Source organism: Diabrotica virgifera, chromosome 4 (genome assembly GCF_917563875.1).
Source record: "Diabrotica virgifera virgifera chromosome 4, PGI_DIABVI_V3a".
Taxonomy (NCBI): Eukaryota; Metazoa; Arthropoda; class Insecta; order Coleoptera; family Chrysomelidae; genus Diabrotica; species Diabrotica virgifera.
Window position 1 is genome coordinate 225,273,009 of NC_065446.1, and position 14,024 is coordinate 225,287,032.

A 14,024-nucleotide genomic window follows, 5' to 3' on the forward strand; every position below is an offset into this window, starting at 1 on the left:
CTGTATCTGAGACTTTTCGTTTTTATTTAAGAGATGTCGCTGCTTGCGTCCCAATGTGGATTTTAAATTATTGTAACGAGGCCGTTGCGTTGTTGCTCCAGGTAACTAAATCAGTCGGCGAAAAGAGTTCGCTTTTTAAGACATTTTTATTTGGAATCAAAATATACAAAAGACAATATAATTAGCCTTAATTACTCGTTAATTTCGTTAATAAAATATATTTATAATCTACGCATCGAGCTTTCTGTTCGGGCCGATGTGACGATATTTTGTACATGAATGAATGATTTTGACGATCGCGTGAAATAGGAATTGCTTTTATTAACACGACATGAATGTATAAGGAAAGGGAAGAAAGGGAATCTCGCTCAGCTCGCCAGATGAAAAGACATATTAGGGATATACGATCACCGCTCGTATAAGCATAGGTAAAAGGATAGGTAAGAGGAAAACTGTCGGATTCGCTCAGCTCGCCAAAACGACAACGGAAAATGGTCGGGATACTACCTACATAAACTCACCTCTTATACCTCGCTGTTGTTTATTATTCTTCGATCAACGCTCCAAGAATAATAATCAACTAGGCTTTTCGATCCGACTTTTATATCGTCCAAGCTGGTACAAAAACACGTTTTACTTAATTCATTGGCGTACTCTAGACTCTAGACGATAAAATTATATTATCGTCACAAAGTCATGTGTAATCTTTTTTCCAATCTTTGAACAAACATTCTGGTGATAACATAAATCCGTGTTTTGTAAAATTTGTAAATCACTCGAACAATAAATGAAGCAGACAAGAGAAAATCTAGAATATGCATTTACCCCTCGTCAATTTGTCTTGGTAAAATTCCATCGAATGTTGGTTTCGTGTTCGTGTACTTACGATAGGAGTATACTAAGAGAAAATGAAAGACAGTTAATATTTCATTCTGTTTCAGAGGCAACCATCAACCTCTTACGTACGTTTCACCATATTGGGATTTTCAGAGAGGCCTGCGGTCTGATTTTCAGAGAGGCCTGTGGTCTGCTCTGAATCAAAAGAGACTGCAGGCCTCTCTGAAGATCTCAATAGTGCGAAACGTACTTAAGAGGATGGTGGTTGCCTCTGAAACAGAATGAAATATTAACTGTCTTTCATTTTCTCTTAGTATACTCCTATTGTAAGTACACGGAATCAACATTCGATGAAATTTTACGTAGACAAAAGACCCCGCAGAAACCTTATGGGAAATGGCTCTCTGTCAAATGCTCTGAAACTTTGGGTTCTGGTAGTCCTTGATGTGTAGAACAAAAGACTCAATAGGCGCATAGCTCCAAACAATCATGGTTTTAAGATATAAGCCTCTGAAGTTATAGGTACAGTGAGGACGTTTGAGTTCGAATAAATTCCTTTTCTCGAGAATGGTTGACTCTGGAGATAAATTACAAATCAGGTCGAGAGAGAGCAACAATGTACCAAAAGGCCATCGACCGAAGTCTTTCAGCCAATTTACACAATTAATATACATTAATACAGTAAATGTTTTTTGTTAATATTAATACAATACAATAATTAAAAAAAAAATATTTGTATGTGGCGGTAATCACAATATCACTGACAATTAGTTACAATAATACAGATGTGATGATTTAAATAGAGTTGTTTATTGTCTTGATGTGTAGCAGATTTCTTCAAAAAGAATTCTTCCTGGATATCTACGGGCACTGTCCTCTGGTATCTTCACAATGTGGGGCTCAATCAAATTTTTGTTATTGCCATTAATAAAGAGATATTTAAACAGCTTATTGAGCCTCTCATTAATAGGTTCAATTCCAGTTTTATCATACAGCATTCTGTTTGATGGATTATGAAGTGGATTATCAGGATGAGGTATTCTAGTAATTTGTCGAAGGCTAGTTGTTTCAGCCACTTTTATATTATTTTTGGCAGGACCTTTAGAATTATAGAAAATTGCAGAACCATCCCGCAAATCATTTTATAAATATTGGCTGCTGTTTCAATCGTAATTCCCTCATTCTTGTATGTTAAACTTCTGAAGTGTTTTGCTCTAGTTATAATTTTCCTTTTTATAACTGCTGTAAATCAGGTCGATTTTTATTTTTAAATTATAATTTTTTGGCATATACAGTAAGAGTCACCGTACTAGACACATGGATAGGTACCTAATTGCTATGCATATGGGCTAATCCGGTTCGTTCTCAGATGTGACTTTCAGCCCTGTCATGTTACTATTCAAAATAATTGTTTTTTCATACAAAAAATATTTAATTAATAGTATTATTACTCTGCTTTCAAATACTTTATTCAAACACCAAGAATATTACAACACTTTAAAACTTTACAACTTTAACAAAATGACAACTATAAACGTCAAAATTAGATCAGCTGTATTTAATACAGCTGATTTATTGTTTGTCAACTTTCTATGTTAATATTGAGTTTATATACATTTTCTGACGTTCTAAACGTCGCTAGACATAAAAATAAACATTGCAACAAGTGAAGGGTCCAGGACTTAATAGCTCAATGTTCCTATGTGTCTAGTACGGTGGCGGCTACTGTATATCATACTAGTGATCCATCTGGGCGTGATGGCGCAATTGATGATTTTTTTAAATAAGAATAGGGGTCGTGTGATAGCTCATTTCAAAGGTGATTCAATTCTCTATTCAATAATATAAACATCAACATAATTATTTATACAGGGTGCCCAAAAAATTTTTATTGAATTAAATTAATTGAAATTGAAATACATTTTAATGTTGTGGGAAAACAGGAAAAAATGTTTATTTGATAAATAAATATTGTTTTTCGCTTAAATTCAATATTAAAGCTGCCACCCACCTGTCTCTTAGCAGTTTGAACATTTAATGTAAGCGAAATGCAATGTTTATTTTTCAAATTAACATTTTCTCTGTTTTCTGACAGCAGTAAAGTGTATTTCGCATTAAATAAATTATATACATTCTTCTTTTTGTGTCAATTAATTTAATTCAAAAAAAAATTTGGACACCCTGTATAAATAATTATTTTAATGTTTATATTAGTGAATAGAGAATTAAATAACCTTTCAAATGAGCTATCACACGACCCCTTTCGCTTAAATTAAATGTTCAAACTGCAAGAGGCAGGTGGGCGGCAGCTTTAATATTGAATTTAAGCGAAAAACAATATTTATTTATCAAATAAAATTTTTTTCTGGTTTCGGACAACAGTAAAATGTATTTCGAATTAAATAAATGATATACATTCTTCTTTTTGTCTCAATTAATTAAATTAAAAAAAAATTGGGCACCCTGTATAAATAATATTGTTAATGTTTATATTATTGAATAGAGAATTTAATAATCTTTCAAATGAGCTATCACATGACCGATATTCTTATTTAAAATAATCATCGATTGCGCCATCACGCCCAGGTGGATGACGTCACTAGTAGGAAATATATGGCAAAAATTATAATTTAAAAATAAAAATCGACCTTATTTGTAATTTATCTCCAGAGTCGCCCATTCTCGATAAAAGGAATTTATTCCAACTCAAACGTCCTCACTGTACCTATAATTTCAGAGGCTTATATCTTAAAACCATGATTGTTTGGAGCTACGCGCCCATTGAGTCTTTTGTTCTACACACCAAGGACTACCAGAACCCAAAATTTCAGAGCATTTGACAGAGAGCCATTTCCCATAAGGTTTCTGCGGGGTCTTTTGTCTACGTAAAATTTCATCGAATGTTGATTCCGTGTACTTACAATACTAAGAGAAAATACGTATACTAAGAGAAAATGAAAGACAGTTAATATTTCATTCTGTTTCAGAGGCAACCACCATCCTCTTCAGTACGTTTCACCCTATTGAGATCTTCAGAGAGGCCTGCAGTCTCTTTTGATTCAGAGCAGACCACAGGCCTCTCTGAAAATCAGACCGCAGGCCTCTCTGAAAATCCCAATATGGTGAAACGTACGTAAGAGGTTGATGGTTGCCTCTGAAACAGAATGAAATATTAACGGTCTTTCATTTTCTCTTAGTATACTCCTATTGTAAGTACACGAACACGAAACCAACATTCGATGGAATTTTACCAAGACAAATTGACGAGGGGTAAATGCATATTGTAGATTTTCTCTTGTCTGCTTCATTTATTGTTCGAGTGCTTTACAAATTTTACAAAACACGGATTTAGGTTATCACCAGAATGTTTGTTCAAATTGGAAAAAAGATTACACATGACTTTGTGACGATAATATAATTTTTCCACCTACCTCTACCGAAAGTATACTTTTCCGGACCTGATTGTAGGGAGCAAAGTTGTACTTTTCCTCCCTAGGGAGGAAAATATTTTTCCTCCCTAAGGAGGAAAAGTAAAAGTGACGTCATGGTATTTCATTCATGAAATATAACTTATTGACGCCCTGTACAATATCTATTTTCTATTGCGTAAGTATCTATACATTTTAACGTTTATTTATAAAACACCCTGTATTTTGCAGAATGATAAAAAACATTAAATTGTTATTTTGATTTAACAATGTTTACATTAATAATTTGACTTATATTTGACAGTTATATTGTACCTACTTGTTAGTTTTAGTTTTAATAAATTTTGTTGGTTAGTTACATAAACAAATTAAGTAAAAATGAAAAAATGACTTGTTATTTGAGGAAGGTGGAAAAACCATATGTATAACATGGGAGTAAAGTGCCTTTTCCTCCCTCGAATGTTTACTGCCCTCCGCTACGCGTCGGGCAGTAAACTTCATTCTCGGGAGGAAAAGTAGCACTTTCCTAACTTGTTATACAAATAGCTATTATCGTCTAGAGCAGCGTTTCTCAACCTTTTACCCTTTGCGCCCCAGTCTTCCATAATTATTTTCACCGCGGCCCCCCTCGTTCAATAATTTTGACAAAAAACAGTAAAATCTTACTTTTTAGTATTGAGTGCTCTTTATGATTATAACTCCTATTCAGTGTTCATGTGTATTTTATTTTTTATTTTGTCAGAATTTTGTTTTGCTTTGATTTTAGTAATTTAGTTAACGATGTTGGTGTATTTTTTTTATATGCTCACGCCCCCCCCCCCCATTACTAAAAGCGCGCCCTCTAGGGGGGCGCGCCCCACAGGTTGAGAATCGCTGGTCTAGAGTACGCCAATGAATTAAGTAAAACGTGTTTTTGTACCGTCTTGGACGATATAAAAGTCGGATCGAAAAGCCTAGTTGATTATTATTCTTGGAGCGTTGATCGAAGAATAATAAACAACAGCGAGGTATAAGAGGTGAGTTTATGTAGGTAGTATTTCCCGACCATTTTCCGCTGTCGTTTTGGCGAGCTGAGCGAATCCGACAGTTTTCCTCTTACCTATCCTTATACGAGCGGTGATCGTATATCCCTAATATGTCTTTTCATCTGGCGAGCTGAACGAGATTCCCTTTCTTCTCTTTCCTTATACATTCATGTGGTATTAATAAAAGTAATTCCTATTTCGTGCGATCGTCAAAATCATTTGGAATGCAAACGGCCTTGCCAAACACAAACAAGAAGTAGAAGTATTTCTTGCGCACAACGACATTAACATTCTTCTAATATCAGAATCCCACTTTAACAGTAGTTCTTACTTTAACATTAAAAATTATTTAATGTACCACACAACACATCCAGAAGCTGACAGGATAGCCAGAGGAGGAATGGCAGTGCTCATTAGACACCAAATTAAACACTATGAGTTACCTAAATTCAGTAAAAACTTTCTACAGGCAACCAGTATCGTAATTGAAGATTGGCTAGGTCCATTAACAGTATCAGCGGCATACTTCCTACCAAATTACCCACCAAATAAACAAGAGATGAAAGAATACTTATTGTCTTTAGGTCACAGGTTCCTAGCAGGAGGTGATTACAATGCGAAAAACATAGCATGGGGCTCAAGACTAACAGCGCCAGATAGAGGTAGAGTACTATATAACATCATCCAAGAACTGCAATTGAGTTACCTATTCACAAACACTCCAACGTACTGGACTAAGGATCCAGCTAAAATACCAGACCTACTTGATTTCTTCATAGTTAAAGGCATAGGAGCTGGTTACCTAAATGTAGAATTAAATCTAGACCTTTATTCTGATCACACACCAATAATAGCACAAGTTAGTACCACAATTATAGAAAAAGAACTTCCTGTAATGCTGTTTAACAAAAATACCAATTGGGAACAATATAGAAACCAAATTAATGCAGAAATTGACTTAAAAATATCATTAAAAACAAAAACAGAAATTGAAACTGCAGTAAATCAATTAACAAACATCATTCACACTGCTGCGAAAAATGCAACACCAGAAATATCAAATCACAAAAGAAAACAACACTGCCCAGTAATAATAAAAAAGAAAATAGCTGAAAAAAGAAAACTCCGAAGGATTTGGCAGCGTAATAGATACCCGACAAACAGGATAAATTATGACAAAGCTTCTAGAGAATTGAAAGAGCTTATTAACAATATAAAGAATGCATCATTTAACGAATACTTAGAAAATCTGACAAGTACAGAAGATACAGACTATTCGTTATGGAAAGCGGTTAAGAACTTAAAAAGACAAAATGAACAAATTCCTCCGATTCGTAAAAGAGACCGAACATGGGCACGCACTGACGAGGAAAAAGCAAATACCTTCCGAGAATATCTGGAGGAAGTTTTTCAACCTCTTCCATCGCAAAATACGCTAATAATAGATGCTACAATCAAAGAAACTCTTGAAGCTCCATATCAAATGTCCCAAATTCCAAAACTCTTCAAAGTCAAAGAGGTACATGAGACAATCAGAAGAAACTTAAATCCAGATAAGGCTCCAGGGTTTGATCTGATCAAAGGCCGTCTTATTAAAGAACTCCCAAGAAAAGGGATTGTGCTAGTAACAACAATATTCAACGCGGTGCTACGATTAGGACACTTCCCTGCCCAATGGAAAGTTGCCGAGCTTATACTTATTCCAAAACCTGGAAAACCAATAAATGAAGTAACATCATACAGACCAATCAGCCTGCTGCCAGTCCTTGGTAAACTCCTAGAAAAGCTACTCATAACCCGACTGACTCACATAATAGAAGAAAACCACCTGATTCCTGAACACCAATTCGGATTCAGAAAGGATCATAGCACAATTGAAGAGATCCACAGAGTAGTGGACGAAATAAATGAAGCATTTGAGCAAAAAAGTTACTGCACGACTGCTTTCTTAGATGTGAGTCAAGCTTTTGATAAGGTTTGGCATGATGGACTACTATTTAAATTAAAAAATCACTCCCCCACACACTGTACATTAGGGTCTAGGACGTTTCATCGCCGCCGTTTCGATGCCGCCAGTTCGATGCCGATGCCGGCCGATTCATCGCCAGTCAATTAATCGCTATCTGATATATTTCCGAATTTTCGACAGTTACAATTATTAGTTATTTTTAGTATTAATTAGGAATTCTAGGAAATGCAAGATATGACGGCGATGAAATGGACTGGCGATGAACCGGCGGCATCGAAACGGCCGGCGATGAACCGGCGGCATCGAAACGTCCCATTCCGGTACATTATTATGGAATCCTACATAAAAGAAAGATATTTTACTGTAAGGTACGGACAGACAACATCAGAAATCACATTGATAAAGGCAGGGGTACCACAGGGCAGTGTTCTTGGTCCACTTCTCTATCTTATGTACACAGCTGATCTTCCAGTAAGCAACCAAACAATCACAGCTTCCTTTGCAGATGATAAAGCGATAATGGTCAAACACAAAGACCCAGTCATAGCCGCAAGAATTCTCCAACAACATCTAGTGAAAATTCAGGACTGGACAAGAAACTGGAGAGTCAAAGTCAATGAAGTAAAATCAGTGCAGGTTACATTTACCAAATGCAGAGGTATAGTGCCACCTGTTACACTATATGGACAAGATCTGCCTCAATCTGACAGCGTTAAGTATTTAGGGATGCACTTGGATAAAGGACTTACCTGGAGAAAGCACATTTTTAACAAACTAAAACAACTTGGCTTAAAACTCAGCAAATACTACTGGCTATTGGGAAGACAGTCAAAGCTTAGTTTAAAAAACAAATTATTGGTGTATAAAGTAGCCTTAAAACCAATATGGACATACGGTGTACAACTATGGGGTACGGCTGCAAACTCAAACATAGAGATATTGGAACGCTTCCAGTCGAAGGTACTACGGACCATAACAAATGCACCTTGGTTTATACCTAACAGAGAAATCAGAGACGATCTTCAAGTAGCCACAGTAAAGGAGACAGTGAGTGAATACAGCAGCCGCTATTTGGTAAAATTAGAAAACCACCCTAATAATCTTGCACTAAACCTGCTGGATAATAGTGAGCAGATTCGGAGACTGAGGAGGCACAAACCACTGGAGCTACCACATAGGTTCTAAGCAGCAGTGAAGTAAAGTGTCGTGCAGTGCAGTGCAGTGAACTACTTACCCTTTCAGGGCACAGTTCAATAATTTAAGAGGCTAGTGGAGTCTTTGCTATCATTGGATAACAAATCCAAATTTATACTTACACCCCTTTGAACAAACAACTAACATGCTTATAATATTTTTTTTGTTTATTGATTGCATGTAGTGAATAACTATAATAAAAAAAAATTTCGTGCGATCATCAAAATCATTCATTCATGTACATAATATCGTCACATCGGCCCGAACAGAAAGCTTGATGCGTAGATTATAAATATATTTTATTAACGAAATTAACGAGTAATTAAGGCTAATGATCTTATCTTTTGTATGTTTTGATTCCAAATAAAAGTGTCTTAAAAAGCGAACTCTTTTCTTCGACTGATTTAGATACCTGGAGCAACAACGCAACGACCTCGTTACAACTTATATCTGAGGGGGATTAATTTGTAGGGATCAGAATCATCATCAATCAACCAATCGCGTCCACTGCTGGACATATGCCTCCATCAGTTTTTTCCAGTGTCCTCCTTTTATAGTTTCTGGGCCTCCATTCCATGATTCGTCCTGTCCACCGTCCATATTGTGTTCTAGCTAACTACCCTGCCCAGTTCCACTTAAGCGTCGTAGCTCTTTCGAGGATGTCTTGAATTCCTGATCTTTGCCTGATTTGTTATGTGGTCTCGAAGGCTCACGTTCAGCATTGCATGTTCCATGGCTCGTTGTGTAACTCTGAGTTTATTTTCGGATTTTTGCGTCAGTGCTAAAGTCTCTGCTCCATAAGTTTGTACAGGCAAAACACATGGGAATTGAACTTTTTAGAATATGGCTTAGTTTGCCAAACGCTGCCCATGTAAGGCCAATTCGCCTCTGTATTTCATGTGTTTGATTGTCTCTGCTTATTTTGATCTCGTGTCCCAGATATTTGTAAGTGTCTGTTTGTTGTATGGGATTATTGTCAATATGTAGTTATATTTCCACTTATTACGAGATTTGTCACAAGTTTATTTTTAGGGATCATGATAGATATTGAAATAAATATTTATTTTTCAATAAAAAGCCACATTTTTTAAAACTTTGTATATATATATACACACAATGATTGTAGTCTATATTATATACCAAACATTACTAATTTATATCTTGTTTGTCAACATCGGTCAGATAATTATAATCAGTGGTTTTGTGGTCAACTGGGATTTTCTAGAGAGTTTGGATAAGTTTTCACAGCATTAGAATAGTTTTCACTACACAATTATAGATACTTTTGATTAAAAATTTGTGTGTTGATTAATAAATTGTTTCTATGCTCGGTAACTCCATTACCCACATTCCGAAAGTGCAAAAATGTATGGCCAACCTGTATATTCAGGTCTTCTTCTTCTTCGTGCGACTAGGATCACTCCTGTTTGTCTCCCTATTATTCTGTTTCAGTTGTTGTTGTCTGTACATTGCCTTTCCACCTTTTCGGCGGCCTTCCAACGGGTCTTCTGCTATACGGCTTGTTTTTACAGATGTTAAATATATTCAGGTAAATATATTAATTCAGCGCTACCTTGGTATTTACAGCTAGTACACTCAATGAGGGCATTTGGCTACGAATTAAGTAACTCCGAATGAGTAAGTAGGGAATAGCTCAAGAAACAAAGTCTACCCTATGCCAAAATAGGCTTTTATCTTGGGGGGTCGTTCCCATCACTTCTCGAGGATAAAATTTTTTTTGGTAATTTAAATAACCCCGGTAGTCATTAGATGACCTAATTTTGAGCAAAAAATGTTATAAAATTTTTTAGAACACTCAATACTTTTTGAGTTCTTCTTGATTGAAAATGTGCCATTTTTATTGAAAAATGACACTTTTTTGGACGGTTTTTTTGCGAATAACTCAACACAAAGCAAGATATGGCAGATCAAAGTAGACTTTTTTGTGAATGCTCGAATGGGTGTATTTAACTTAAAATAACAGAAACATGATCGATTTTACGGGTATAATGCTGACAATATTTTTTGTGATATTTGTAAAGATCTTTAAGATGAGCACTGTTAAAAATCGATTGCATTCAAACTAAGCGAGATGCGGCACAAAAGAGATTGATCACTCATACATTTAAGAAAAAATGAGCAGTATCCCTACATCCAATAGAATTTAAATACCTACGTCGTTTTCCTTGTACAATACCTTTTATTTTAATAAACTCTAACATCGAAGTAAAAATTCCTTAAGAGTTGAGGAAATGAAGCATTTTGGCTCGCAATTTTTTCATCCAGCATGGATTTACTTGAAATTTTCACAGAAGGTAGGGAATAGTCCAATGATCATTTTCTATATCATGCCGCTGTACGCTAAAACCTTGGGGGTAGTTGCCACCCCATCTCGGGGGTGGGCAATTTTTATTACATTTTAACCATGTACATCGATGTAAAAAGTAATTCTAAGAAATAAATGTTTTTTACATTTTCTTCGTAAAATTAATATTTTTCCAGTTATTCGGGCTTGAAAGTAACAGTTGTTTGACGAAAAAATCGACTTTTTTAGAGGGTCTTTTAAGAATAACTCGAGAAATATGAATTTAATCAAAAAAACTGTAGATACTAAAATTGTATCTTTTAGTAACACAAACCAAATTATTTTTCTATAATATTTTTACGACCAATACAAACCGAGATACGGCATGTTAAAGGTTAGCTTTTTTCGTCAAATGCATAATTTGAAATATTCAAAGCCAAATAACGGGAATACTTTGCATTTCTCGAGGAAAACTTAAATAATATTTTTTCAAGTACACAATCAGTCTCGCAATCAGTACTTTCAAAAAAATACTAAAAAGTTTCTAGCATAAAAATTGAGCAACTTATGATCAAAAAAAGGTCGGTACCTTCTTTTCTTTACGAATAAAATCAGTGAGAACAACCCCCTAACTACCCTCCTAATTAAAAATTGGTCTTCACCTTTCTGTAATTCCTTTTATATTTGTATTATAAATACATCCAAGAAGTTTGACCCATTTAAAAAGTCTAATTTTAGAAAAATGGGAGTTTTTTTAAAAGGATTAATTAAACGTATTATGGACATAAAGTGAAGAGCAAAAAAAAACGGAAAAATTACGTCTTTGGTCTGGTCGACGTCGGGCCCCTTACATCGCCTGGCCCCGATAAAATGTACCGGCTGTACCGCCCTCTCGGCGGCCCTGTGCATATCTACTTACAAAGATGGGATTGTTAACAAATAAACGACACAAAAATTGGTATTAAACTTTTACAATTAGACTAACTATTTTTAAAATGATACGATATTATGAAATTATGAATGATGATGATATTATGAAATGTAAATAAATTTTTTGGCGCATTTTTTTGTTAATGCAAATTTGTCTAGATATTTTACAGTTAGGTATAGCCTCCCCTATTGTAAAAATCACGAGCCGCCACTGGTTAAATTATTCAGCCAACTAACCATACTGTCTTAAAGTATAAAAATACCTTTATTTAACTTCGTCAAACCCTATTAAAACATGAAAAGTACTTTAATTTTGGCAATAAGGGATCGTTTTCACCCCTGAAAAATAATAAGCATATATCAATAAATATATGGTCGACTTTGAATTAGGAGGTAAGTAGAACCTATTCCCAAAATTTCATCAACATCGGTATCTTTTTTCGTATCTCTTATCATTTTCAACTTACGTCATTGATTAATAAGTACAGGAATATTTATAATCAATGCTTACGTGGAGAATAAGGAAGATTTTAAAAAAAATTTAAAAATGCGCTCTATAATTTGATCTTATTTCTTTCAAAAACCATTAATTTTAAACCCGTCCAACTCTTTAAACATAGAAATAACACTATAATAAAAAGTATTGTAGAAGAAAAACAGTGCATTCAAATTCTGATATAATAATATACTTTTCATTTTTTCTTAAAATACATTAGTCATCAATTTTTTTTCAGCATATCTCGCTTAGTTAGAATGTAATCGACATTTAATATTGCTCATTTTAAAGGTAGTTTCAAGCACAACAAAAGGTATTGATAGCATTAAACACATAAAATCGACCGTTTTTCTGTTATTTCAAGTTGAATACACCGATTTGAGCATGTACAAAAAAAAACAAACTCATCTCACCTACCATATCTCTTTTTGTATTATAACTAGAAGATTTATGAAGGAACTAACCTCTTTGTTTGTTTATAAGCTACAAATAGTATATTATTCAACGAACATGTAATGATGGCTATTACTCACGATAAGTGAGTAATAGCCATTACATGCGAGTAGAATACTATACTTTTTCTACGACCTTTTTTTATTTTAATTAGTAAAAAATTTAATTATCAACTACTCGAGATTTAAATTATAATAATTTACAAAAATACCCAAATGATATTTACCCCTAGTACGTGGCTGAATAATTAGTTGCCTACTATTACCAAATTCTTATTTATTGTAAACATAGAACTAGAAATAGTCAATATAAGTTCTATTAGTTTCCGAAAAATTATAAGTTTAAATTTGTACCTACTGTCAGTGAATCTAATAAATAGGAAACGGCTGTTGTCGGTTGACGTATTTCATATTCGCGGTGTGCAAGTACTTGGAAGGGAAACGAGAAACGACAGTGCGCGAGTCGCGGAGAAATATTGCAACTATCTTACATAATTCATATTTAAAAATTATATATTGCTCCACAATATCGATATGATATGCAATTATTATATAAAGGTAAATTTAATTAATTGTATTTTGCTTGCAGTACTGCATTTTAATAACTAATTTTATTTACTACATACAATTATTTACGTTTGCATAACATAACCTGCATCTTATTTTTTCTTATTATTTTTTTGGACTATGGCCTTGACAATTATCCAGTAACCAGGACTAATATAATTGGCCAATATAATTAAAAGTGCGAATAAAAGTACAGAGCGTAGAAATAGGGGTCGCTTTGTCGAACTTGCACGGTCCCAATATGTAGTTATAATGTATATTTACATTTAACTATATATAAATATAATCATATAACTATACTAATATGTTATAAATGCGCTAATGTCACTGTCACTAAAATAAATGATAAACGTCAAAATTTTTAGTAAACAAGATATAAACGTAAACAAATATACTGACATTGTTACAGTTAAAAATTCCTTAAAATTTTTTTTCTACAACCGTGTTAAAAATGCAATTTTTAGCACTCAATACGAGCGTTAAAAATGATACTTTAAGGCACTAGTGCTTTAAAAATTTTAAGGCACTGCAGTTCGTATTGACCGTGTAGGCAATTTTGATGTAATGTCAAAAAAATATAAAAATGGAATGTCAGTCAAGTTCAAGTAAAAGTTTTTGTAGATATTGTCCTGTAATTACGTTTGTAGAAAAAATATTGTATGATATGCGTGTTAAAAAGTACATTTTTAAGGCACTCATGTGAATTGCAGAACTCGCTATCGCTCATTCTGCAAACTTTCACATGCGTGCCTTAAACGTGTACTTTTAACACATATCATAAATAACTATTCGAAGTTAAGTATTGATATAAATTACAATAA

General features: G+C 34.2%; 1 protein-coding gene across 1 annotated transcript in view; it reads right to left on the bottom strand.

Moving 5' to 3' along the window:
• The window catches only part of LOC114329356 (raf homolog serine/threonine-protein kinase Raf), a 73,778-nt gene that overhangs the window by 22,203 nt on the left and 37,551 nt on the right, over positions 1-14,024 (bottom strand). The window lies entirely within an intron of this gene.